A 26,403-nucleotide genomic window follows, 5' to 3' on the forward strand; every position below is an offset into this window, starting at 1 on the left:
TCCAAACAGACATTTATGTACCGTGCAGCAGATCTTAAAGTGGATGCGCTGTCGTATGGGAAGCCAGTGCAGTTCTTTCAGCAAGGGCTTAGAAGGAGTCCTGGCAGGTGCACCCATGACCAGTCTGGCTGCCGTATTCTGGACCACCTGCAAACGGCCTACTGCGTCCGTGTTGGCTAATGTCAGCAGGCCGTTACAGTAGTCCAGGCGGCTGGTTACTAAGGCCTGTACAAGTGTCTTTCTACATGTGGCAGGAAGAAAAGGGAAGACACGTCTAAGTAGACCAATGGTGTGGAAACATAGACCCGCGATATAGTTAGTATGTTCTTTCATGGTCAGTTTTTGATCCACCTTCACTCCGAGATTTTTAACATGTGATTTGGGTACAGGTACTGGGCCAAGGTCGAGTGGCCACCAGTCAGGGGACCAAAGAATACTTGCTTTGCCAAAGAGCAGGACCTCAGTCTTTGTTACATTACACTGGAGGCAGTTCCTCGCCATCCAGTGTGACACCGCTCTCATACCCTCAGCAAAGTTCTCCTTGATTTTAGGGTCAAGGGAGCTGAAAGGGTAGATGAGCTGAGTGTCGTCAGCGTAGGAGACCGGTATGAACCCGTATTTCCGCACAATCTCAGCAAGGGGGGCCACATAAACATTGAACTGTGCTGACACCCCTTTCGCAGTCACTTGAACTCACAGGAAGTGTGTTTATCGCCCTCAAAACAGGTTGCAGTTGCTCTGTAATGTCATTACCACCATTATCAATATAGTCTCTGAAGCCTTCAGATACGCCTTTGTAATTAAGACAGAATCTCCTGCACAGGTTTTGTAGTTTCTCCTCACCTTCAAACCATGGGCTCTCAATGTCATATGGCCACTTCTGTGGGTTGAGAACATCTATCTCTGATGTAAGAGCTAAAATTTCATCTGTCCGAGATGATGTGGCCGACCTATTGCTTGCAGACTGCGCATACAACCTAGAGCGCAAGTTATCTGCCAGATTTTGATAAAACTGGGGAAGGTTTATTTTGACCTGCCCACGTGAGTCCTCACAGCTGATTGCCACTCCTCTAAATAAGCCACTCTCAATAGCTTTTTCAGCCTCCTTCCTGTGTGTCCCTGGAAACTCCTTAAGCTTTTCAATCGCCCTTACTGAACGATTGATGAGCTGGTAAGCTCGTGGCAGAGTTACTTCATCCCTTTCAAGTGCTTCCGACAGTGTTCCAATCTCATGAACCGCATCTGCAACACCAGCTAGATTGAGCACAAAATCGGAAGATGTCAGAATTCTATTCAGCCCGCTGAAAGTAGACCGGTGTTTGGCATCACGAGAAGTACTTAAGCTGGCCTGAACAAAATGCTGGTGAAGGGCTGGGTATGACTCCCACACTGCTCGTATTGCCCTTTTGCTAGAAGCAATCCACCGGATTGAAAATACTCGCCCAATTTTCAGAATTGCAATCTCTAGCTCTTTTGCACATGCAGAAAGTTCCCGCTGATTTTTGGGAGACTGGTGGTACACAGCATACAGTTTTTCAAAAAATGATGCAAGGTGCTTAAGGCCTGGCACTGTATCAACCATGTCCGCTACACTGAGCTCAAGCCGGTGGCATAGACAGGGCCATTTTACAAGTCGAGGGTATTTACAACATAGCCTCTCCAAAACACCAGAGTTTCTCCCAAGCATTACACTGGCACCATCACTGCACACCCCTATCCAATTGTCAGCAAGGAACGTGTTGCAAAACCCATGTTTTTCCAGACATTTCAAGAGTGAGGACTCAATGCACTCTGCATCGCCCCAAGGCAACTCAAGCAAGTCAAGGAAAAAGGTTAGGGGCTCTTTTCCATTGAATGCAGCACGAACATAAATAATTAAAACAGTCAATGAAGAATGGGTTTTTGACTCATCAATATAAACAGATATTTTTGGAGCCTGTTCAACAATGCCTATGCAAAGCTTTCTCCGCATTTCCTCAGCAATGCAATCAGTTATCTGTGCTGCAGTGAATTCGCTGTGTAGAATCGAGCCCACATGTGACTGATTAGCAACCTGCAAAGCTACTAGACCTGGAAAGTCTGAAAAGGGGCGTTTATTTTTTGCACAAAAGTAAAGAGTGCGAAACACCTTAACCGTTGAAGCATGAAAATGCCTCAGCTGCTCCAGGAACGTTGACGGCAGTACCTCCTTCTTGGATGCATCTTGGATAGCACATGCATTACAATGTGCTTCAGAAAGTTTATGCTTATGTATTTTTTTCCGCAGTGAGCCTAACTGGCTAGCTTTTGTTGGGCCAGATGCAGCAATGCTCCCAGTGACCCATTCTCTTGACAAACCCACACCCTGTGATGCTCCAAGTAGCTTAACCTCACTGCATATGTTGCAGCCAAGGTGGCCATTTTCACAACTTAGCCATGTATACTTTTCTTTAAATTGAGCCCACTGATTGTGGTCCCAACACTCTGGCAAGCTGGTATCCCTTTCAAAAGTGGCGCCCACATCCCGGATCTTTGTTGAAGAGTCTTCCAGTGGAGAAGGTGGAATCGATCCTTGGCTTGACATCAATTTCTCCGAATCTTGTGCAGGTACATCTTTCAAGCACGCTCCGGACTGTACTAGGCTACTTTCCGAATCAAACCGCGATCTCTTATTCGCATTCGCAAATAAATCCATGATGCTGGATTTGCGTTTGCTTATTTCTGTAGAAAGCAGAAAGCATTGGTCAGTTTTGTATTTTGCATTTGTCACTCATATTCACTGATGGTTGGCGAGGAGAAAAAATTGAAAAATTGCTTGGCAAAAATATTTTCCGTATTACTTTTGGCACCTAGCTAAATGTTTGTGGCCCAATGAGCCACCCATCCCGGTTTGTGGTGGTATTATAATAAAAAAAGGGAGAAAGTCACAAAATGCCCTTTTAAAAAAGAAAAATTCCCTCAATTCGCAGAAAGCATTGGGTCAGTTTTATTTTTTGCATTTGTCACTCATATTCACTGATGGTTGGCGAGGAGAAAAAATTTAAAAATTGCTTGGCAAAAATATTTTCCGTATTACTTTTGGCACCTAGCTAAATGTTTGTGGCCCAATGAGCCACCCATCCCGGTTTGTGGTGGTATTATAATAAAAAAAAGAGAGAAAGTCACAAAATGCCCTTTTAAAAAAGAAAAATTCCCTCAATTCGCAGAAAGCATTGAGTCAGTTTTATTTTTTGCATTTGTCACTCATATTCACTGATGGTTGGCGAGGAGAAAAAATTGAAAAATTGCTTGGCAAAAATATTTTCCGTATTACTTTTGGCACCTAGCTAAATGTTTGTGGCCCAATGAGCCACCCATCCCAGTTTGTGGTGGTATTATAATAAAAAAAGAGAGAAAGTCACAAAATGCCCATTTAAAAAAGAAAAATTCCCTCAATTCGCAATTGATGATCTTCGATTTTACCGGTGTGATATTGCTCATTTCGTTTCCCATGTCATGTATGAACATTACATTAAAAAGATTTTTGGTCATAAATGAACAAAACATTTTCTGCCAAGGAGTATTGGCGCTTTTTACCTCTCTTGGCTACCACTGTTGCAGCATCCGTGTTAGGGGTAGAAGGTAAAGTTTGCGGTCTGGCAGCAGCTGGCTGGGTGAATTCCTGGTGATCTGTGTTGTGTCCTGGGTGAGCATGGGACCCAACGCGGCCCTGTTGTGCTGCAGGATGAACCATTGCAGGTGTGAGCAGGACAAATGCAAGGCAGGGAGATCTTTTGAATAGGATGGCTCCCAAGATACTGTAAGCTGTAGTGTAAAAAAGATTCCACATTAGGCAACTGTCAAAATTTTCATAGTTGAAGGAATGGTGAGTCACCGCCAGTCATTCCTTACAAACGATTCTGAGGCATTCCATAGATGTCCATCAATCTTGAGCACCCACATTTTTATATTTGAAGAGGTTAAAGCGCTTTTGGATGTTGGCGACACAGCAGTTTGCCTTTAATGAATGCATGGAGACCTTTCAAAAGTGATCATTTTTAACCCTAAACTTAGAAACATCCATGCTTCCTTGCCCGAACGACAAGCACAAAATAAAAATGGAGAAATACAGATAAAATGGGCACAAGAAAATACAGCCATCGTTAATCTGAAAAATCATTGAGAAAGCAGTGTGCACCAACTTTTTACTTTCAAGCAGCCCGGGACAATTCCGGCCACTTCTTTGAAATGCAATAGGTCTCAGATTTGCGAGAGTTTAAGCTATTGGCATTGTAAATGGCAATGTTATTTCTCTGTTTTGATAATTAACACACAAATAAAATTCATTGTCATTTAAAAAGGTCTGCCTACTTGGGGCGGATTTGCTGAGGCAGACCACTCTCAGTGTCTGCCATGCCTGGCAGGAAAAATAACACTGCGCACCACTTGTAGGGGAAAATCTCCCTGTGGGTAGGAGACATATTTATTTTTCAGAAACAAACCCTTACTATGGTAAGATGGCTAGTGTACAAGACTAAAAGCCTTAAACAAAATGTGCTGTGGTCCCGGATGGCAGTGTAGCCTTAATTGAGCGAAGGTGACATGAACACATTTTCAAAACGCTACAGGAAAGTTTGACTGCAAGATTTTGTATACATTACAGGTTCCCAGAGAGGCTGCTTCTGACACTCGACAATGACTATTACACACAGTAGGGTTCCATATTCACGTTATTCTATCGATGAGTGTTATATGTTATCTCCCCACCTATTGTAAACTAGCGACTCTGTATTAAATAGTTTTGTCCCAGCTGCCTCTCTCTAGCTGTGGCTAGATTTATCTATTTTATTTATAAAGTTTTATATAGCGTGAACTTGATCCCGAAGGATATCAGAGCGCTTTACAATTTGCAGCAAAGGTAACAAATCAGAACATTAGTCTAACATTGGGAATCTTGGCTGAAGACAATGGAGCTGCCGGGGCATTAACTTGGGTCAATGCCTAAATTTTACATATATTAACTGGCCATTGTATTTATTTTAGCAGATTTATTTATTTCTATTTATTTTAGGAAATGTATTTAGTTTTGGTATATTTTAGTTTGACTTATTTGCCTTCATTTACTTCAGTACAACAAAAAATAAACATTGCTTTACTCTTTACTTTGTATTAATACTGTTTATTTTTGTGATAGTTCCTAAAAAAAGGGCCGATTATGACTCATGCGGGAACAAGACGTTAGTATTCTCTCAACCCGGAAGCACCAATAACACAGGTACTGGAACTTCCGGTGTGTGGGGGGGGGGGGAGTACTGGGCAATTTAGAAATGAGAATCGGCAATGGTGAGCTGGAACCTGTGTTTCCTCAGGCCCTTTGTTATAGACCTTTGTCTGCTGGAGATTCGAGCAGCAGGCATTGAGCTACTGATAGATTCACCTTTACAGTCATGAACACATCTGCTATGAGCCTAATCAATTAGTTCCCAAGGCAGGAATGGAATCTAGTTGAAATGGAATTTACATGAAGCAAGTCTCACGTACAGGGGTGTTGCTTTTCAAACTTTGGTAGAACCAGAAGACGGTTGTCAGGTCTGAGAAGACAGTTTTCTACCACTTCGATAAAGACTCCTTGTTCTAATGCCAAGTTATCCCTAAAAAGTTGCTAAGATAGTGCACATGTAAAGTGGCTAAGACATCTTCTTCAGGGCTAGAGGGAGTGAAACCCACCCACCTGCAGTCAATTGAACCCATTTGACATTTTACACACACAACCTTGATATATTACTATGGGGGACCCCGAGTATTGAAAAGATGGAGCAAGAACTGCAAGCTCCCCTGCAAATTACACACCATATGCCTCCAGTATTCCTCTCTTGGGGGCCTGCTGTAAAATCTTGTTTATTTTGTGGAAGCAAACTTTGGAAAGGGCATTTAGTGATTAATTTGTGAGGAACAGGCAATTCTACAGTACGCTTTAGCAGCACTTTCAGGATCACCTGGTAGGAACAAGTGACTTTAAATGTTGCTGGTTGGAGTTTCCAAATTTCTCAGTCCTATTTCTTTACGTGGACAAGTAAGTCACAGGGGAAAAAGCTCTCTCCATGCGGGAGAAAGATACTCAACATTTGTGTGTATTAGCTGGACCCACGGCGTTGACCAAGGAAGGGCCACAACGAGCCAGTTCACATCGAGAAGTTGATCGACTTCTCAATAACCCCAGTTATGAGTAGGCCATCAAACATTCATGTAGTTGTAGTCTTATTACAACCTATGTTCTAAACTGATATTATCTGACGAACATCGAGTGCCCATGGCCTTGCGCTGCCCTGGAGAACAACAGATTTAGTTGCTCACATATCTCGTAAATGAAACAGAAAAGAACAACCAAGAATGTTAAAGAAACAGACTGCCCCTTCCATCCTAGTAACAAAAATAATAAACATGGCGGTAACAGCAATAGACCATGGCAACCGCAACGCTGCATGATCACTAGCAATGCGAATGCGACAGTTCAGAGTTGTGGACGTAAAAAAGGATGTTTAATTGAAGCTAAGTTTCAGTATATGCACGAAGTCGAATTATGGCAACAATTTCACAGGAAACCGTACGGAAAGCGTTGCAACAAATCCAGAGAACCAAGGCGGTAATGCAGTTTATTTCATCAGCCAATGAGAATAACAGAAAATGTAGTACTAAATAAGACTACCAGATTGGGTAATGAGGACACGCAGCTCTACACACACATACATGAAAACACTTTCAGCAACTAGCAGACATACACAGGCTGACAAATAGAGACACAGCAAAATACACCATCAGAAAATCAGTGAAACACAAACAAATGTGGAAACAGCAACACACGGAAGAATACACAATGGCACACCATCATACTTACATTCAAATCCGTGTAAAAAGGTTTGAAAGAGGCTGTGAGAGGGCAGCAGGCGAGGCCGGGAGGGGGCAGCAGGTGAGGCCGGGAGGGGGCAGCAGGCGAGGCTGTGAGAGGGCAGCAGGCGAGGCCGGGAGAGGGCAGCAGGCGAGGCCGGGAGAGGGCAGCAGGCGAGGCCGGGAGAGGGCAGCAGGCGAGGCCAGGAAGTCTGGTGCAGGAAGCGGAGGCAGGTCAGGCAGCAGGCAAGGAGGACAGTCGCAGCCGAGTCAAGGGGGTCACTCGCTCTGAAAAAGCAAAGGAGCTAATTGCAGGAAAGCCCGAAAAATAAAGGGCATGTTGCAGGTGGGCGGGACTGCCGAGTTGCAGACCCACCCATTCATTGGTTGAGGTCGGATCTTGGCGTCTATTGGGTACCCTGGCAACGGTGCACCTGGTAGGTGCAGGGGCGTGGTGACCGGCGTGCTTGGTAACTTCCGGATTCAGCCAGCCACTCGCCCACCCGGAAATGCTTTGTTTACTTTGTGCGCGCCGCGCTCCCATTTTGTAATGGTGGACGCGGTTTTGATTTAGCAGGGTGGACGGCGTCCACCCTGAACAACCCTCGGAAATAAGTGGGGGGATGCCGTCCACCCGCGTGGTACCCCGACTCGTGCCCTGGAATTGGGACACAATACCTTGCAGAGTCAGCTCAATTTCAGTTCAACAATGGTCCATCAATGGCAATTAGTCCTGAGTGCATATGTTAATGCCCTGGCCGAGCCCAGCCTCCGTCAGCCCCTAACGGGCACAGACGGGCCCGCCCTTGGCCCGGGTGCAGCCCGCGCCGCGTGAAGCTTCAGGCACTTATGAGCGCGGTGACTCCTCCCTCCAGGGAGCAATGGAGCCTGGGGCTGGTATTCCCCCGAGCGATGTGGCAGCGGCTAGCGGCAAGATGCGGCAGGGTTCGGCAAAGATTTCGTCCCCACATAGTTCCCAATCACTTTTTTAGGTCTGTCTAGGAACAGCTTTAGTCATTTGCCTGATTAGATGTAATCACAAAAAGAATTAAAATGTAATATAGAGAGTAGCTTTGACTGTTCCGTTGTAGATCTTCTTTATAGGCATGTGATGGGGCAGCAATTATTAGCCCATCTACGAAGGAGCTCCATTGCTCATAATTGGTAGAGGCATTGTTAATGCAAACACAGTGTAAAGGGGATTGCACAGTGCCTGTGACAAATACAGCCAGAAGGAATTTTAATTTGTGAACTCTTGGACAAATACAAAAGGAAAGGGGTTTTCGTTGTGAACTCTGACAGATGCAATAGGAAAGGTTTTATACTGTAACTTCTTGGACAAATACATTTGTTTAACACTACCTACACTGGTCTGTTGTTTTGGAGGGTCTAGAGTTCTGGTTTTTATTTTGTAATTTTATGCTCTTTATTTAGGTGTGTGTGACTTAATATGTTTAGTGAATGTCTGAGTTTCTAAACCTACACCATCTCCTTTAATGTGCTTTGCAGAGTTCTGAGTTTGTAGCCCACATCATATCTCTAAGTAAGCCTTGTACTCCTCTCCCTCGCTACCATAATATGGCCATGTGCTAAAGGTGTGTACTAGGTGCCGCTGCCATCAGTAGCCAGGCTGGCACAATGCAGCATGATGTGCTGTGGTTTCCCTACTCCTAGAGCAGCTACTGTATCCAAACACATTAATGCAGCAGCATATGAAGTGCGGTGTTGGGTGGTATGTGTTGTAGTAAACAAACGGCAAGGCTGTTGAGATCTCTTTCCTGCCTCTCCCCTGACAATGAATGAGACTTATATCGTTTTGACTGGGGGCAGTCTGCCCAAGAGCTGCGTCCCTCCATCACAGTGTGTGATGGCGGCAGAGGGTGGGGTCTAAGCTCTGCTATGCTGATTTATCTGGTGGGCAAGTATGGTGCTCTTCTGTGCATACATGCATGGACCTTTTGGCACATGTACAGCCTGGTGATGGCAACCCAGCTGCTCCATCAAGTTCTCTTTGCTGCAGTACATGTGTGCAGACACTGGAGGGGGGAGCTGGAGTGACTTTGGGATAGGTGCATGTGGACTGGAGTCAGCTAGTGAGAGCAGGTGCTGGAAGCTGCTTGTGGAGCTGTTCCTGTGAGGCTAGAAGCAGAGTTCTGGAGCAGAGCCTGCGTGACTGTGAGCGCTCAGGGAACCAGGACAAACCCCTTCCAAGGGCGACCCCCCTCCTTCTAGGGCCCTGCCCGACTGCGTCCCTTTCCCCATCAATCATTCCAGTGACAACATGGTATGGTGCGTAGAAAGGTCACAGTTTATTAAACATGATTTATACCTCTCACAACTTTTGGTTGCTCATTCATAAACATCCATGTCATTTTATATCGTGCATTATTCTCCAAGTTTGGCGTTAGTCCTTCTATGATAGCACTGTCTTAGCTCGAGGTGCCCCTTTCAAGCAAGGCCTCTGTGTTGTGCGGTTCCAGGCTTCCCTTGCTACCGAGTTTGTGGGCGCCTGTTAGGACCGGCCCGGGCTGCAAGTGCTGTTCCACTTTCCTGGACCCTTGCTGGGCACTTGCCTGCTCATCAGTGCCCCTGCCGTGTGGCATCCCAAGGACCCTGTGCGAGCATCTCATCTACTCTGTTTATGGCTGAGTGCTGTCATTCGCTCACTCTGTGTTCCTGCCATGACGCATACCAAGGACACTGTGTGAGCAGCTCATCTACCTCTAGTAGTTCCTCTTTTGTATCTTTTTCTGGGTTTCATCTGCCCCCATCCCCCCTTTTTTGCTTTGACCTTGCGACTGCGATGCCCATTTCCTTTTAGTGTGGGTTGGTGGGATTACAAAACGGGGGTTCAGTGACTCTGGGGGGACCTGTGCCCCCTTTTGAAACCCCCTAGCCGCTTGCCCCTTCTCACCCAGATTGGGCGACTAGCGGCTAGCTTGGGGGCGTCCAATCCGATTGCCTCCTTTTCCTAGGCTTGCGGGGGTTCCCCCTTCCAGGAGGCGTTTGTCAAGACCCCCTATCGGGTCCAGTTTCGGCTCTCCAGCCTGTGTTTCAACCACTCCCAAGGGCTAGTCACCCCCTTCTCAGGGCCCTGCTCACCCGCGTCCCTTTCCCAATTATTCATTCCAGTGACAACATGGTATGGTGCGTAGAAAGGTTGCCGTTTATTAAACATGGTTTATACATCTCGCAACTTTTGGTTGGTCATTCATAAACATCCATGTCACTTTATATCATGCATTATTCTCCAAGTTTGGCGTTAGTCCTTCTATGACAGCATGTTCTTAGCTCGAGGTGCCCCTTTCAAGCAAAGCCTCTGTGGTGTGCGGTTCCAGGCTTCCCTTGCTACTGAGTTTGTGGGCGCCCGTTAGGACCGGCCCGGGCTGCAAGTGCTGTTCTGCTTGCTCTGGGCCCTTGCTGGGCACTCGCCTGCAACCCAGTGACCCTGCAGTGTGGCATCCCAAGGACCCTGTGCAAGCATCTCATCTACTCTGTCTATGGCTGAGTGCTGTCATTCACTCACTCTGTGTCCCTGCCGTGAGGCATCCCAAAGACACTGTGTGAGCAGCTCATTTACCTCTAGTAGTTTCCCCTTTCGGATCTTTGTCTGGGTTTTATCTGCCTCACTGCCTACGGTTTGACGTTTGGAGGCAGCTCCCCCTTTTGCCACCTCCCTTTGCCCTCACTCACGAGAAACCCAGCTGTTCCAGGATCCCAACTATGTTAAGTAAGAACATGTCCATTCCTACCCCAGTCAGGTGCACCCCATCCTCCAAGTGATACCCCGGAGACTTTAGATAATCCGACCGTGCCTTACAAAGCCTCAGCTATTAGCCCTACATATCTTTGCCATGGTAAAATTAAATTTGCATCTGGATTTCTTAACCTTACCATGGTTTATGGCCCCCCTCCAAGCCCTGCGTACTATTATTTCAGACCATATTAGCTCTGCTGGCCGGATTAACTTAGCTAGCGCTGCAAGGCCTGTCATCATCTTTGCCAGGAGGCTTCTCTTCCCTAAGGCTGCTAAATCATCCCCCCCCCAATCATGGCATCACCCTGCCGAAGTGCCTTTCACACTGCATATAGCATTTATCTAAATTTCATCACTGATTATCCCAGCCAGGTCACATCCGTATCATGGAGCCAGATCCCTTTCAATGCACCCCGAGCCACTGCCCACTGTTGCGCCCGGGTTATATAAGAGTGCTCCACGATCCATACTTTCTTATGACCCGACTGCTGACCTGGATGATGGGGTGGAAAAAGACCAGAGCTCAGCAAAATACAGGGCGTACGTAACGCTTGAAGGTGCTTGATGCCCTGCGCCCTGCTGCCTCGATTTTCTCTGCACTAAACCCGAGGTTTGCCGCAGTGTTTGCCGCCCCTTTGCGGAAGGAGTGCGATCCAAATTCCTCTGGCGTAAAGCCTGCCCTTTCAAGGAACTTCTGCATTACTGACATAAACTGAAACCTACTGAGGGATGGCCCATCCTCATGTGTAAACTATGGCCCCCCAGCCGGTCCTACTTGAAGTATATAATCTTGGGTGAGGCATACCGGGCAGCAGGACTTATCTTTGATACATTCAATCCTGATGTATTTCCCTTTGCCTGCCTGATCCGTTTTTGAGCGGCATAAGTGAATTACCATGTACCCCGGTCCCAAGCTTACATCTGTTTTGCGTATGCACGCCGTCCCCAGGTTCCTTTTCGCCGGGGCACCTAGTTCGCTTATCCTGTAAACACTGAAAAAGGCCAGCGCGAATGCTGCCTAAAAGAGCTTTAGTCTCCGTTGCACACCAATCCTAACGCTCATTGGCTTTTTCAGGATAACAAAGTCAAACGGTCTCCTTTTGTCAAGCGCCGTGGGTTATATTCTCCCCCAGCCTTTCATGGCTATTTTGAAGCAGAAAGACCCCGTGGTATACCCCCCTGTTGTTAGATTGGTGTAATAGGCAACTGCGCTCAAGTGTGCTTGTGCCCATTATTTGATCTTCCCGCTTCAGAAAGCCCATTCTATGAATGCTGTCACTTCCTCTTGTCCTATATTCTGTGCCCCACCGTGCTGGATATATCAATAAAGGTCGCCCAGCACTTATGATAGCGGTTCACCGCCTTGGGGGCCAGCGCGTTGTCCAGTAATGTAATTAATCCGGGTCCACCAACTCCCATAGCTCCTCTTGCACCAGTATCATAGTATGGTTCGCCTTCGGTTTGAGCTCCTTGAATCTGCCCCACTGAAAACGAGAAATGGAATCAGCTATTGAGTTATCTAAACCCACAATGTGCCTTGCCCTGATTGCTATGTTTGCTGTCAGCTGGCACTCAACTAGCCTACGCAGTAGGTTAACCACTGCTGGGCACTTTGCTGTTCCCAAGTTGATTGCCTTGCCTGTATTACCGTGTGGTTGTCGGACCACAGGATTAACTGTCTATTGGCCAATTTGCGGCCCCATACGGTAAAGGCCACTGTAATCGGAAATAGTTCTAACAAGGTGATGTTGCCTGTAATCCCACTCTGGTGCCAGCTGGTTGGCCATTCTGCTGCTGCCCATGCCGACCTTAGGATGGCCCCAAAGCCGTGGCTACCTGCTGCATCCGTGTAGAGCTCTATCTGATGCGCCTGCACCCATGGTTCCCGCCACATCAGGGTACCGTTAAACTCGGGCAAAAAGTCTCCCATTGCCCCTGGTCCTCCTTTACCTCCTGTGTAAGGCGCAACCTGTGATGTTTTTGTGACAAACCCTTAGTCACCCAGGCCAGGCACCTAGCAAAGGGGCGCCCGAGCCAAGGGGTGCCTCACAGGAATTACTCTGGTGGCAAAGTTCAGTTTCCCCAGCAGCTGCTGTATCTCGCCTAGTGTTGCCTTTTTCTGCTGCTGTAGCCAGCGTATGATCTGGCGCAGCTTAGCAACCTTTTCTGTTGGTAGTTTGCATGTCCCAGCCACTGAGTCTAGTTCTATCCTGAGGAAGGATAGCTTGGTGGCCGGGCCCTCAGTCTTGTCCTGCACTAGCGGAATTCCTAATTCTTCAGTCAGTGCCACAAAATGGTGGAGGAGGTTTGCACACTCCTCGGCCCCTGATTGCACAATGAACACAAAATAATCCAAGCAGTGAACCCGCCCCCCCTCGGTGTGGCGCGTACCAAGTTCTCCTTCAAGAAAACTGCTAAAAGATTCAAAATAAGCACAGGATATTAAACAGCCCATGGGTAAGCATTTATCATAGTTACATTTTCCGACCAATTGGAAACCTAGGAGCTGGTGACAGTCAAGATTCACTGGTAACAGGAGAAACGCTGACTCGATATCTGTTTTTGCCAACAGAGCCCCCTCCCCTGCCTGTTTAATGAGCTCAACTGCATGGTCCAGGGAGGCATAGAAGTCACATCATATGCAGATGACACCCAATTGATCCTTTCTTTAGATGACACCAACTCAAATGTAGAAACTAATTTCAACAGATGCCTAGCGGCGGTCTTTCAATGGATGAGGAACAACCACCTTAAATGCAACTCAGACAAAACAGAAATCCTCCCGGTGGGGAAGGATGTTCTGTTCCATCCTGAGAAATGGTGGCCGGAGGGTATCACCCCACCGCCAGATTTGGTCAAGGTGGCAAAGAATTTGGGAGTACAATTTGATGCGGGGCTTTCCTTTATCCCCCATGCTACAGCAGTAGCCGGGTCATGATTCAGCACCATCAAATGACTAAAGAAATTCTTCCATTTTTTTCCACTGGCAGCAAGGAAATCAGTAGCAGTGGCCTTGGTTCTTTCGCGCTTAGATTATTGCAATAGTTTGCTTGCGGGAGCGAACAAGGCGATCTTCAAGAAACTGCAGGTGGTGCAACATGCAGCCGCTAGAGTGGTGCTTAAACTTCCACAAAGGTCGTCAGCATCTGCAGCACTGAAAACCTTGCACTGACTTCCGGTGCACAAGAGATTTCTCTTTAAGGTACTCTTGATCACCTTCAGAGCCAGGCTTAGTTCGGGACCCAAGTATCTGGTAGGACGTTTTATTCCTTATACCACAGCCAGGTCCCTCAGATCATCCTCTGCCAACTTGCTTAAACCCCCACCTTCAGATTGAAACGAAAAGGAGGAAAAACTGTGGCAGCCCTTGGGGCCAAAGCCTGGAACTCACTGCCATCACAGTTAAGGCTATTCAACACAGAAGCCCAATTTAGAAAGGCCCTGAAGACGTGGATCTTTACTGCCCCAGATGAATTATGCCGTTCACTTATTTAAGTATTCTGTTGGTTTTTCTCACTCCCCCCTTGGACAGCGCCAGGATACTCCCAGCGGAGTGACAGTCGTGCTCTATAAGATACAAATTACATTACATTACATAACCTACAGAGCAGCTCCCTTGCTCCAACTAGTCATTGATGGACTCCCTGTGCCGTTGGACAGGTGGTGTATGAGTCGGTATTTCCCTACCTCCTTTTTAGGTACCACACCTAATGGTGCGACTATAAGGTTTGGTAGTGGGGAGGATGTGAAAGGGCCCGACACTCAACCTAGTTGGACCTCATTGTCCACCTTGTGTTTAGCTGTCTCTGGTTTGTCCCGGACCGATTTTAAGTTGAGGCTAAGCCGAGCAGCCACCGGTCCTTTGTACGGGAAGGGGAACCCTACCATGAATCCTTCCCCCAATTGCTATCTGTCTGCATTCTTAGGGTATTTACTCAGTAATGAAATCAGTCTCCCTGTCCTTATGGGGTTAGGCAGTGGCAACCCATGCCCACCCCACCCTCCACCCCCTTGAGCTGCTTCTTCCTGTCTGTTACTTCTTTGTGTTGCCCATGTCTCTGCTGGTACCCATCCGTCCCTTGTGACTGTCTGCACTGTACGGCAAGATGGTTGCCCCCACAGGTACCGCAGCTGCGCTTAAATCTGCATGTGGATCCCCATTTGCATTCATCTTTATCATACTTCCAACATATTGCCACTTGGGTTTTCCCAGTTTTAACTCCCATTTGGATTTTTCCCTTTAAACCCTGATGGACGAAAATTGGATTAAGCGTGCCCAACCCTTCCCTTGCTGCCACCATGTGGCTTGGAAGCCTTCCATGACCTGACAGTCCCACTCCATCACTGACCAGGTTGGTATCTTCTCCCTGAAACCTTCATTGTACCTCAGCCACAGTATTTTTGTTGCGCTTCATGCACTTTCTGTTCATATAAGAGTAGTGCTGCTGCACTATATGGGAACTTTTCTATGAACACGCATACCAGAGTCCTGAAAGCCCTTAGCCAGATCTTTATGGTTTTTTCTACCTTGGGTTTGCATCTATCCCTTCTGTCCTCATCCTTTTTGTCCAGCACTGAGAGGTTCAGTCCTGCTTTGCGCACCTCTAGCAAAGAAAATGTTTCTATAAACTCCTATCACCAAGTTCTCTCCTTCACTACTAACGGGATCAGGTTTGTCAGCCCCAGAGGTTTGGTGGTGGTCGGCAGGTTTCCCGGGGAAGGGCATAAGTACTCGCTTGCTGGCTTCCCCCCTGGGTTCTGCCCCTCCCCTGCCCTGACCTTGCCGGCTGGTCACCCTCTGGAGCTGCAATGTCCCTCTGTGGCCCCCCTTGGTCTGCGCCCTCTCTACTCTTCCTTCCCTGCGGGCTGTCCTGCCAGACTTCTAAATCCTTCTGTCCCCTCTTCTGCCTAGGCCCCAGGCCCTCCCTGTTGCACCCTGCGCTTGTTTGGGGTTGGTCCTCATATGGGGCTTCTGGGCATGGCCACTGCCACCAAGCCAACCATGCTGGAGGCGGCTACATTGGACTTCACGCTTCCCCATGGAAATCCTGTTGGCCCCCTCCTTGGGTTAGCTGGACAGCGGGGCTGAAGGGGACATGGCCTGTGTGTAGCGTAGTTGCCTACCCCTAATTGGGTGCCATAGTTTGTGAATTGTCGGGCCTCCCTCCACTGGGTCCATGTAGACCCTACCCTTTTTTGTGCTGCCCGCCCCATTCGCATAGCTCGTCATACTCACCAGGTCCGCTGTCCTTTGTGGATCTCAGTTAGCTGTGTGCTCCTCGAGGGGCTGCTGTGTTGGCCACAAACGCCTTTTCACTGCTGCTGCCCTCTTTGTCGCTTGAGTTGCTCCCCGCCTCCAGTGGCATGGTTGCCCAGATCCTGCCCCTGCTTCCGCTTTTTGGGGCGGGGCCTACCCTCCTTTGCTTTGGGGCTGCAGTTGGGTGCTGTGGTCCTTCTCTAGGCCTCTCTGCCGCCTGATCTCGATGGGGCTGCTGTTTTGGCTGCAAGCCTCTCCTTGCTTGGCAGTGCAGGGGCGCAAGGGATTGTGCCTGCCGGTCCGAAACACTGCTCGTGCTGCGGGAAAGCTCTCGATCTGACGCCGCCCTAGTCCTTTCCTATGGTTAGGACGTCCCCGGCGCTGTTCCTGCTAAGTGCCAAGACCCTTATGATGCCGCCTCACCGCTGCTCCACACTGGCTGGTGACTGCCAGTTCCAGCAGGTTCCAGGTGACCCGATGCTGCTCCTGCCCGGCGCTAAAACGTTTGTGCCACCGACACTCCTCGCTGGCTGTTATTCCTGGTTTAATCCGGTGTTCTATCGAGCTGTGTACCCTATCTAGCTGTGTACCCCCAACGCACTACGCCTGCGTGTTTCGGTGGATGTTCTGTGCACAGGCGCATTATCCACCCCCCCCGTCTAGGTGTGTGCCCCAATGGTTCGCACACACTGTGCGCATGCGTGTTTTTTTTAGAAAAGGCCGTCCATCAATTTGACATCCTGCTTGACCAATCACAGCTCTGAAACCCTTGTACGTATTGCTTAGCCAATGACTGTCATCCAAAGTTATAAGTAACCTACCATCCTTGTACAACTAAAGCTATAAGTAACCTCGCATCCTTCTATAACTTCTATTCAGCAGTGACAGTCCTGCGGATAGTGCTGATATTAAATCGCCGTCTTCATCGAGCGCATACCTCATTCTTTGAGTTCATTGAGTGCATACCTCATTCGTCCAGGTCATCATGTGCATACCTCATTTGTCGAGTTCATCTTTTTCCTTTCCGAAATTTGTATTGTTTTTGTTATTGACTATACTGTAACTATGTTTTGTGCTGCGTCACGTGGCCCTCCCAGGCCTCTTTTCTTATAAATTGTGCGTGCATGATGGTAATATTTCTTGCTGTGTCACGTGGCCCTCCCAGCCTCAATTTTTGTGAATTGTGCATGCATGAATTTCTGTGTCGCATTTTTGTGGTGCGCCATGTGCTTTGTGCTTCATCGTATGTGCTCCCTCTTAATCCTCCCGTGACTTTTAATATTTATTGCTGCGTCACGTGGCCCTCCCAGGCCTCTATTCTTATAGATCGTGCATGAATGATGGTAATATTTCTTTCTGCGTCACGTGGCCCTCCCAGGTCTCTATTCTTATAAATTGAGCGTGCATGATGTTAATGTTTCTTGCTGCATCACGTGGCCCTCCCAGGCCTCTATTCTTATAGGTTGTGCGTGCATGATGGTAATATTTCTTGCTGCGTCACGTGGCCCTCCCAGGCCTCTAATCTTATAAATTGTGCGTGCATGATGGTAATATTTCTTGCTGCGTCACGTGGCCATCCCAGGCCTCTATTCTTATAAATTGTGCGTGCATGAATTTCTGTGTCGCATTTTTGTGGTGCGCCACGTGCTCTGTGCTTCATTGTAATTGCTCCCTCTTAATCCTCCCGTGACTTTTCATATTTATTGCTGTGTCACGTGGCCCTCCCAGGCCTCTATTCTTATAGATCGTGCATGCATGATGGTAATACTTCTTTCTGCATCACGTGGCCCTCCCAGGTCTCTACTCTTATAAATTGTGTGTGCATGATAGTAATGTTTCTTGCTGCATCACGTGGCCCTCCCAGGCCTCTATTCTTATAAGTTGTGCGTGCATGATGGTAATATTTCTTGCTGCGTCACGTGGCCCTCCCAGGCCTCTAATCTTATAAATTGTGCGTGCATGCTGGTAATATTTCTTGCTGCGTCACGTGGCCCTCCCTGGCCTCTATTCTTATAAATTGTGCGTGCATGAATTTCTGTGTCGCATTTTTGTGGTGCGCCACGTGCTCTGTGCTTCATCGTAATTGCTCCCTCTTAATCCTCCCGTGACTTTTAATATTTATTGCTGCGTCACGTGGCCTATACTTTTTTTTATGTGGTCTAGTTGTCCGACGAACGTTTTGCCTCCTGAGAGTAGCATAGTCCTCTCTACAGCGCCGGGGAGAGGCTATGGTTGAGGGAACCACCAGTGTGTCTGCGGCTGATCATCCACTGTGTTTTGTCTGCATACCCCAAAAATTCTGTGCATTTGTGGGACCCCAGTCCTGTGCTCAAACGTGGTACGTCAATCTGGGAAAACTGTTTGTACTGCCTCACCGTGACGCCTGCATGGTTATGCCCTCTGGGTCTTCTTAATTTCCTTACTCTTTTCTGTTTGTCCCTCTGTTTGGCCTATTTAATGCCAGTGTTTTTTATCCTGTCTGTTGGCTGCACAGTTGCTGGAGTTCTACCCTTGGTACGATGGTGTTGGACTTGGACGTTATTTGGCTTAGGTTCCCTAACCATTTTTCCTTCTCACCTAGACCTTTTTATGACATGCTTTTGCCAAAATAGATGTTTTGCACACTTCGCCACTTCATGATCAGTGTTTAAGTGCAATTGCTTCCTTTTGAATGTGTAATGGTAATTGTTTGTCCATGATTGATATGTTAGTCTTGCTAGTAAAGTGTACTATGTATACCAGGGCTGCTTATGTAAATGCTACTAGTGAGCGTGCAGCAGTAATTGTGCCACCCACACAAGTAGCCCTAAAGAGAAAAGTCAGGCCTGCCACTGCAGTGCCTAGGCGACCTTTGTTAAACTGCCATGTTTTCAAACTGCATCCATTTGGCAGGCCTTACCCGTCCCTTTTTATGGACTGTACTCTTGGTCCCTCGCTTAAAGTTCGTTGGCGTAATGAGCTGTGAAGACGGGGTGACAGTTGTTTTAGTAATTGTGTATTCACACACCTTTATAGTTATTTATGTCTTTGTAATTGAATGTGAGCATGTAAAATGTGTTCTTTACATCTATAATTCTATTCCTTTCACATTTTTTCCTGTTTATCTTCCTTTTCCACCGAAATGGATGCCACTAAGTACCAAGAGCTTCTGGATTATGTAAGCCGTAATGTGTCTCCTGATGGTTTCAGTAAAGTCCAGAAGCATGGATTGCGTAGACTGTCTAAAAAATTCACAGTTGACGGAGTATTGATTTATTGCAATGTGATAATGCTTGTTGCGAAAAGGCATGTTCACAGATCATGTAATCCATTTTGACATGCAAATTTTCCAAAAACACCTTTGTTTTTATAATCTTTCTGTTTTTGTTTTTTTGTTGATAGATGGGTGTTTGTTCTACACTGGTAAAGATACGAACACTAAAGTTGTCATTGGTGCTGAATCTGCCCGAATGTTATTTTACTGAATTTCATTTGTCTCTTATTAGTGGTCATACCGGGTTCAACAAAACTAAGAAAAGCATTTCCTCACGATTTTATTGGCCAAATATGTCAATTGAAATTGAACAATGGGTGAGTTACAAAATTTCTCGATTTTACAAATATTTGTTTTAATAAAATAGAAATTTCCATTGTGTTAGTCTTGTAGGCAATTTTTTTTAACTCATATGTCATTTAATTGTCTCACAATATAAATGTCTTAAAATTATTTTGATCATGTGTCTGTTGTCCTATCCTATCATCTTATTAACGTTGAATAATTCATAAGTTTTGAAATTGTTTACATTTAGAGTGATTCTTGAGTGTTTCTTTGCGGTAGCCATTGTGTGTGTAAACATACACTGTTTTCAAAGAGATGTTAGTTCATAGGGATGCTTTTTACATGTACTCCGTCTGCAGTTGAGCTACAAAGTGAAAAAAAAATTGAATTTGTTTATTTGGAGACATGTCTTTAAATTGTCCTTGAGAGATCTTGATTTCTTTTTTTTTTGTAGATCAAAGAGTGTGATGTTTGTCAAAAGGAACAACCAGCCCTCCAGATTTGCCCACAGTTAAAACCAATCAAAGTATGTTTTAGATGTGTTATGTCTAGCTTTATTTACTTGCAGCTCATTAGGTAGGATTGTAATACAATAATTAAACATGTGTGACACTTGCATAAAATGACCCATTCTTATTGCAACATTACTTTTTTATAACATCATAGTTATGTATATTAACAGGTGGATGACGTTTGGGAACTTCCTTTTTTAGTTTTTTTTAACATCATTATTATGTATATTAACAGGTGGCTGAAGTTTTGGGAACTTGTAGGAGTGGATTTGATGGGACCTTTGCCTACAACTCCAACGGGATACAAATATATTCTGACTGCAACAGACTATTTTTCCAAATGGGTTGAGGCATTTCCTCTAAAATCAAAGACTGCAGCCGAGGTTGCTTCAAGACTGTTGCAAATGTATCTACGACATGGAAGTCCAAAAAGGGTTCTATCAGATCAGGGTCGGGAGTTTGTGAATGAAGTGAGTGACCAATCTTGTCTGAACATTTGTATAATGCAATGATATTTCCTATTTTGCTTAGATACCTTATTTTTACAGGTTAATTCAGAGTTATCTAAGCTTTTACAAATAGAACGTTCTGTAAGTGCAGCCTATCACCCACAGACAAATGGTTTAGATGAGCGTACTAATGCTATCTTTAAAAGGTAATCCTACTCTTTCTTATTTATAAGTTTGTAAGTTCAATGAGGGGTTGCTTTCATGGCTTTATTTCATCTGACTGTTTGATGTGGTTTGACGCTCATCGGTTGCTGCTGTCCAATTGTAATCGCAAAGAAACGTGATTAATGTACTGCCATCAACAGTCATGCCATATGTTAATCTTTTCTAATTTTACAGCACGTTGTCTAAGAACGTGAATGAGCATCAGAACGACTGTGATCTATATTTGGACCATGCATTGTTCGCCTTATGATCGAAGCCACATACCACGACAAAAGTTTCCCCCTTCCAACTTATGTACGGCCGAGAAGCAAGATTTCCTAGTGAGGTGGAGGATGATCTGGTATGAAATTTAGAGTACTCCAATTTGTATTTTAATCTTCAAATTTGTTATGTATTTATACATACATTTACTTGTTGTATACTTTTTAACTTGTAAAAAATCTTACATCTATTTTTTGCTGTTCTAATTTTCCTTTTTTTGTCATAAAATGTATTTTTAAAAATGTTCGTTATTTTAATTGGAATGCTTTTTTTTAATTTTATTTTTTTATCCTCATTTTCCGATTGTATGTGTAAGGAGTTTCGGGAATCTGTTGTTTCAACGTTCTCGACCTGCACTGCCCTGTGTATCTCGAACTAGGTTGGGGAGTATCCCTTTCGGTGTTGATTATAAACAGATTTCTCGTTTATCCTTTATCGTTACCAATAATTCTGTTTTTTGTGAAGGAGGGGAGCTAGCCATCCTGGCTACTCGGCAGAACTTATTCCACCTGAATTATTGTTATTGCTTTAATCATTGGATGAAGTTAGCGGGTCTTACTGAGGTATTAGCTTGGTATTTGGAAATATTTTTCCCATATTTCCCAGAAATTTGACTTTTTACTTATGTTCCCTTTCGTATCCAATTTATTCGTTGTTAGTATAGAGTTCAGCCAGTTTGCATGCAAAGGAGGAGTTGGTTTAATCCAGTTGATACAAATCTCTCTCCTTGCCAGTAGTATTAATACAAATAATAGCTTTCCCTGATTTTTAGTCAAAATACTTATCTCCAATTCTCTTGTAAGATGGACCCCAAAGATAATTAAAGTAATACTTACGTCTATTTGGTGACCCAAGACCATGGTTATCGTCTTACCGACTTCATGCCAAAAAGTTGTGAGTAGAGGGCATTCTTGGAACATATGGATATCATTCGCCTTCTCCAATCCACATTTAGGGCAAGATTTTATGTTAGCTCCTTTAAATTTCGATAGTCTTTTTGGGGTCCAGTAAGACCTATGGACTGTAAACAAGTGATTTCTTTTCAGGGCTGCTGCTTTCAGGCTAGACCAACAAGTTTCTAAAGATTTTTGCCAGAGGAGTATGAAGGTCTACTTCGGGCATATCTTTCCTCCAAATTGTTTCCGGGACTGGGCAGTCTTCCTCTTCAGCCTCTACAAGGGCCCAGTACCATTTCGATATTTCTTTTTTTATTGTTGAGGATTTTAACATTTCTTTCTCTAAGCTTTCATTTCTCGTTTTTTTTCCGTTAAAGATTTGGTCCAGCTAGCCAGCTGGTAAAATTTAAACTTAGATAGATTGGAGTTAGTGGCTAAAGAGATTTGGCCCCACGTAATTATGGTGTTATCTTTTAGGAGTTGCCCCCAAGTTTCAATTCTGACTGTTTTTAATGGTAAAGCCAGAGAGTCTTTTAGGCAGTCAGGTGTGCCCGGGGAGTCCCATATTGGTGCCATATTACTATAGTAAGGTATATTTACTGTGTTTCTAATTTGGTACCACAATTTTGCGGCATTATGTAAGATCTTTAGTTTTATTTTCTTAAAGAATTTTGGATGGCCGAATTTGAATAAGAAATTATCAACTTTGTCTGTCATATTCTGTAAGTAGTCTGGGTAAGATTGATATTTTCTTAGTAAGGGTCTCATGATCTTAAAATGAAAAGCCCTGTAGTATTCAAAGAGATCTGGACTCGCTATTCCTCCTTGATCTTTCTTCCTCCTTAGTTTGCTACATGCTATCCTCGTGCTTTTAGATGCCCAAATGAAGCTGGCTAGTTCACCTTGGATTTTCTTCAATGAGTTTTTCTGGAATTCCAAGGGAATGGTGTTAAATAAATATGTGAACTTAGGTAGAATTGACATTTTTAAGATGTTCGATCTTCCCAAGAAGGTTAAGGGTAGCCCACCCCACACTTTAAGCAGTCTTCTTGTTTCTACAAGCACTCTATTCAGGTTTAGTTGTGGAATTTTCTCCAGCTCTTTGACCAGGGTAATCCCCAAATATTTTATTTTGTTTCTGGAGTATGTCGTAATGGGTTGTATATTCCAACTCATGGCTTCAGTTTTTGTTTGATTTGTTAGGTATCCAGATACATTGCCGAACTTAGAAATCATATAATCTATTGCGTTGGAGAAATTGTCATAGTTATCTGTGAATATCATCAGGTCATCTGCATATAGTGCCACTTTCTTTTACCACATATGATAACTGAAAGGAGATATTGAAATATGTTTTCCAAGGGAACAAGCCAGTGGTTCGATGTAAAGATTAAAAATGAGAGGGGATAAAGGACACCCCTGTCTTGTCCCCCTTTGTATTTCAATGTTGCTGGTGAGTGATCCATTGATTAATATTTTTGCTCTTGGTTTTTTATAAATTTCTTTTATCATGCAACCGAATCTTGTCCCTAGGTTGTATTTTTTGATGGTTTGTTTTAAAAAGGCCCAGTTTACTCTATCGAATGCTTTGGCAGCATCGAAGGTGATTATGGTTAACGGCTTTTTTCGCAGATAGCTATGTCGATTGTTGCAGAAAGTTCATGTGTTATTTCGTGAAGTTGTCTGCCTTTTGTAAAACCTTTCTGATCAGGATGGATTAATTTTGGTATTACTGTGGATAGTCTCTTTGCTATGACCTGCATGAAGATTTTGGAGTCACAGTTTAACAATGATATAGGCCTATAGGATTCACAGTGTTTTGGGTTTTTACCTGCTTTTAATATGATACTGATCGTGGCATCATTCCAGGAATCTGGAATGTTTTCCTGGTCCATATATACTTTATTCATTAGATATGTTAAGTGAACTACTACTGAATCTTTCAGTGCTAAATAGAATTCGTTTGGCAACGCATCTGGACCAGCAGCTTTACCCCTTTTCAAATTCTTTATCGCCGCTCTTACTTCCTCGACTTTGATTTCGCTATTTAATTCGTTCTCCTCCTCCTTTGTTTGTGATGGTAATGAGATGGTATCTAAATATTTACTGATTTGCTCGTCAGTTGGGTTTATATCTTCTCTATATAGTTTAGAAAAAAAAGATGTGAACTCCTGTTTTATCACGGAGTCATCAGCGCTCAATATCATTTGGTTGTTCTCAATACAGGATATTGTGTTTCTTGTCAGATCTGTTTTGGTTCTCCAAGCCAACATTTTCCCACATCCTTCCCCATACTCGTGGTTTGACAGCTTGCTTGCCTCCCATTTTTTCCTCACTATATTTTCCAGATAATCAGTTAGTTTCTCCTTGAGTTGTAGGACCTTTTTTCCAATAGATCTTTAATTTCTGCGGAAGTTCCAGTCATAATTTGCTCTTCTAATTTATTAATGTTGTCTTCCATATTTCTGATTTCCTGCTTCTTAATTTTAGATTTGTAAGCACCCAAGCTTAGCAGCTACCCCCTAGCCACCGCCTTATATGTGTCCCATATAATTTGTTTTGATGTTCCAACTTGATTCTCCTCAAAGAAGATATCAGAGACCATTATTAATTCTTTGATGCTTTGTGCGTCAGACAATATAGTCCGATCAACTGTCCATCTAGGCGGTTGGTGGTTATTTGTAATATGTAGAGATAATTGAAATGCGGAGTGATCAGATAAATGCGCTGGAATGTGTTCAATGCTACTGATAGGTTCTTATTTACCAAGAGGTAGTCAATCCTGGATCTATGGCCCAACTTTTTGTTATGATATGTGAATGGTTGCTTGTTGTCCCCCTTTTGTTTCCAGATGTCTATCAAATCTAAATCTTTTTTATATACACCTAGCCATTCCCTCATCTTAGGAAGGTTCACATGTTTACTAGGTGGCGATCTGTTCATTTTTGGGTCCAATAGAATGTTAAAATCGCCACCTAGGATTATGGGGCCGGAGATAGATAGAAGCTCCGAATACAATTTTTGCAATGGGAGAGGATCATCTAAATTGGGGCCATAGTATCCAGCTATGGACAGGATATTGTTATCTACTCTTACTCTGGTAATGGCCCATCTTCCATTACTATCTACTGCCTGATATTCGATTTTTACTTTAAGAGATTTCTTAATGAGGATTGCTACTCCTTTGATATTACAGTTTTGTTTAGTGCAAACACAGACGTCCACCCAATTAATTTTTTTCCAATTTGATCCCACTCCGTACTCAAGAGATGAGTCTCTTGTAGTATAATTATTTCACTGTTGGACTCCTTCAAATATTAAAAAATTCTATTCCTCCTGTTAGTCGTTCTAAGGCCGTTGACATTCCATGAGAGAAAATTTATTTTTTTCCGATTTGTCGTCATTTGTTTATATATTCTGGATTAAGATGAATTATGTATCTCCCGATAACTCCATTTTTGTTAGTTGTAAAGGACATTTTTTTCTCTTTTTTTTCCCCTATTTTGCTCCCCACCCGTGTACTAGTTTCATTTTGCCATAGTTCTTTTTTGTGATGATTAGTTTTTCCCACCCTGAGGAAGCCTCCCTTCTTCTTTTTGGGCGGTATTCTTCGCCCTTTTCGAGCTCCTGTTCACCTAAAAAAAGTAATTTTTCCCCCCTTTTTTTGTCTTTAGATCTCCATTTATTTCTCCATTCGTATTTGATCCTGGATCTGTTCAATAAAAGTTTCTACTTCTCTGGGGTCTCTTATATTGTGCATCTTATTTCGCCACATAATACGGAGAGCTGCAGGGAACTTCATTTGAACTGTGGCTCCTAGGGATTTTAGTTCCTGCATAAACTGCCCCAACTCCCATTGTCTGTCCTGTGTAGCTTTGAACATATCGGAGCGGATTCTGAAAGTTCAATTATCTTTTTTGAGTGTTCCATTTTTCAGCCCTTCACTTAGAATTTTTTCTTTTAGTGTATATGTCTTAAAATTAATTAAGATTTTCCGTGGTGCCCTTCTTTCTTTACTTTTTCCGAAGGGGTCTCTGTGGACTCTCTGAATGTCCTACGACAAGTTGACCTCCTTGGTCCAGGGAAAAAACTCTTCTAAGAGAGAGACAATGACGTTTTTGATGTCCGACCCTTCCAGATTTTCCGGCACATTTAGGATTCTCAAGTTATTTTTTCTAGCTTGGTTCTCCAGCGATTCTAGTTTCTCTTTAATAATCCTATCACAGTCCTTTAATGATCTTATATCTTTATGGTTTATGTCAACTTTTTTGCTGAGGGACTCTACTGTAGCTTCCATCGCAGTGACTCTCTCACCTAGGACATTTAATTTCTGGTCTAGGTTTTCACACATTTCTTGAATTTTGCTTTGATTTGCTTCTGACACTGTGAACCTCTCCTTCATTTCATTCATCATTCTGCCCATGAATTTTTCCATCAGATGTTCAGTCTGTTTAAATGTAAAATCAGTCTCTAGGCCATCTCTGACCGCTTCAGGCTGTTCTGAACTGTGCAGGACGTCCGTACTCGGTGTTAACTCAACTTGAGGACCTTCGTGGACTTCCTTCCTATTTGTGACTGCAGTATCCTTTGCCCTTTCCATTTCGTCTACCATTAAGGGAGTCAGTTTTCCGATTTTGCTTAGTCGTAGGTCCCAATGTTCGTTCT

Source organism: Lissotriton helveticus, chromosome 7 (genome assembly GCF_964261635.1).
Source record: "Lissotriton helveticus chromosome 7, aLisHel1.1, whole genome shotgun sequence".
NCBI classification, from domain to species: domain Eukaryota; kingdom Metazoa; phylum Chordata; class Amphibia; order Caudata; family Salamandridae; genus Lissotriton; species Lissotriton helveticus.